The sequence below is a fragment of the Cyrtonyx montezumae genome, unplaced genomic scaffold (assembly GCF_038088225.1).
Source record: "Cyrtonyx montezumae isolate F1298 unplaced genomic scaffold, pur_monq_1.0 scaffold_25, whole genome shotgun sequence".
NCBI lineage: Eukaryota > Metazoa > Chordata > Aves > Galliformes > Odontophoridae > Cyrtonyx > Cyrtonyx montezumae.
In genome coordinates this window covers 12959010-12962103 of record NW_027071992.1, presented here as the reverse complement: position 1 = coordinate 12962103, position 3094 = coordinate 12959010, and positions in this window count along the sequence as shown.

The window sequence follows — 3094 nt, the reverse complement described above, 5'->3', positions numbered from 1 at the left end:
TCAGCAACAGATGCCACAGTTTGGGCTAGGAGTTAGGCACTTAACCCCCAGGCAAGTTCTGCGTTATTTTTCTAAGCAGTAACCAATTTACTCTGCAATGAGCAAATGTACACAGCAAATGTTGCACAGGTATATAGTTTGGTTCTGTAATGTTCCTTTATTGTAACCAGTGATTTTTTAGTTGAAAGTTTCTCATGTTTAGTCATAGGAATGGACAATTACTTTTTGAAACGATAATTAGGTACAAATTGCACTTAGAATAACAACTGTTAGTCAGAAACGAATACATGGATGAAACATCGCATGGATGACATCACTTATCAACTCCTTATTTAAACCTTTAGTATCCAGGCAGTATGTGACCCAAGGGATCTTTAAGCACTATCCAAAGAGAACTCTTGAGCTACGTTAGAAGCTCTCATGCCCGTGGTTTCAAAAAGCAGCTACTGGTTACTCCATTACTCCTCTGCAACATACAATGTTAGGTCAGAAGATTCCCATCTCAATGACCTCAAGATTTCAATATCAGCAGATGGATTCCCACAGCAATTAGTTTACAGTAAACTCCTCAGATCACTGTATCCCAGGGAAAACTACACAGAGGTCTTACATAAGTTAGCTTTTGTATATAAAACCTTCAACAAGTTTCAATTAAAATTCTGTTAGCAACGATTCCACAGATGTCTGAGGGTGGAAAGATCATGCCCTGAGAAGGATGACCCAATACCCCGAAGTCAACAGCAACTAGATAAGAAAAATTCACAAGAGCTCTGAAAAATAAACATTCCTTTTGTGATTTTTTTCATTAGCACCGAATTAGATCCCTTTGTAGTGACATTTCAAGACTTAAATAAAGAACTTACACTTTACTTCATCCATGTATTTTTACAAATAAACTCTTGAGCAATTAAATGATATATAAGCTATAAAAATAGAAATATTAAGTCTAGAAACATTAATTGTTGATGGATGTCCAAAAACATATACAATCTCCTTCAGATCAGGCTGGATTAATAATAGCATTTCTAAGTGTATGTAATAAAAATTAAATATGTAGCATCACAAAGTTGCTAAAGAACAGTCTGCATCCAAAAGCAAGTGTCTTATTTTCTTGACTTTCATTCCCTGACCCAGCCGTGACGTTTTGATCAAGCTTTCACAATACAATACCCAAACTAAAAAAGTGTCCTCTTACATGTAATGTAGAAATTGCATGAGCTTGGGTACATTTGAGCACGGCTGGAATTCAGTGTATTCACCTCAGAACTGAGGGTTACCTTATGTCTGCCCTTTTATTTACATAATCATTTCTACACAAGTATTTTTCCTCCCTCATAATAGCAATACAGTGTTTTAAAACAGGCAGATCAATACATTATAAATACCACTACTGTTAGAACATATAATATACTAAATCACAGGAGGTAGAGTTAGATCCCCATTAACAGTTACTTCAGAAAAAAGACTACTTCTAAAAATTAGAACATGTAAGCCTGAAAAAGTATACTTTCATGAACATCTCAGTCTCAACTGCTTTAATGGATGCCTGTCTTTTTAAGCATGATAAAAGAATTTATGATGGAAGCACATTCTCTTTCCATTTTCATAATCATTTTGCAATAAGCTCAAAAGAAAACTTCCAAGTGCAAAGATATACAACAAATTCCAATAAAGCAGCATTTTAAGCTAATCAAATTTCCCAAGGTATCATGAGTGTGACCACATCTTTCATGTTATGATTACACTTGAAAGTTCATTTGACTAACTACAGCTTAAAATGTATCTACACTGATTAAATTAAATAGAAGCACTTCTACATAGTTAATAATTGGCATTTTTGAACGGCATTTAAATGAGTATGCATTTATTCTTTTTGCAACAACTTACTGCAAAATACAGGCACCTTAAAGACTGATACATAATGCAAACAGGGTATTTGGGATATTAAAAGTGTTCATTGTTATCTTGTCATGCTATGTATTTCCCTTCTTCTAAAGTAACACTTAAATATTTTAAGCTGTGTCTGAAGTCTATAGAAATAATTATTGTCAGAATTTAACTCATTATTCACATAAGGTTTCTTTTAAACTTAAAAAAAAATTTGCATGACAAGATGTTTCAACAATTAGAACTGCAAAAATCTTACGCAGACAGCATGTCTTTGATAACGTTTTCTTGCTATTGCACATGTGTTCATGTGACAGTGAAACCTTCATCCATATTCATCCAATCACACACAAAATCCTAGAATGGCTTGGGTTAGATCACAAAGACCATCCAACTCCTTGCCCAGGCATTGTTGCCACCCGCTTGCCCAGGACCCCATCCAGCCAGGCCTTGAACATTGGAAAAGGAAATCCTCAACCAGTTTTAGAACAACATGACTGATAACTGATAGCAGCAAGATTTATAAAAAACCCCTGCCATCCAGTCTTTCTGCTTATATAGGGTCTGATCTAAAGACCACTGAAGCTGAAAGACGACTTAATTTAGATCAGTAAATAAATTGGATAAATCAGTAAATTTTGGATAGTCATGAAAGCTTAAAGAGACAATTTAGGAAGTGTTTACTATTGTGACTGACATATGTGCACTTTGGATGCATCAAGATTTTCTCACAGCATCTTCTATACAAAAATTTCTACCAAAATTGTTCATTCTAAAGCTTACATATTACGAAGATTATAGAGGATGTGGAACATCACTTTATGAGGAAGGGCTGAGAGACCTTGGTCCTTTCAGCCTTAAAATATAGAAGACTCAGAGGGGATCTCATCCACCTCTATAAATATCTAAGCTGTGAGAGGCAAAGGGGCAAGGCTGGACTATTCTCTGCAGTGTGTGGCAATAGGACAAGGGGAAATGGCCACACACTGAAGCTTACGAAGTTCTGCACAAATATGTGTAGGAACTTCTTCCCAGAGCAGTGACGGAGCAGTGGCACAGCTGCACAGAGAGGTGGTGGAGTCTCCTTCTCTGGAGACGTTCCAGACCCGCCTGGATGCCTACCTGTGCAACCTGGGCTAGGGAGCTGCTTTGGCAGGGGGTTGGACTGCATGATCTCTAGAGGTCCATTCCAACCCCTACAATTCTG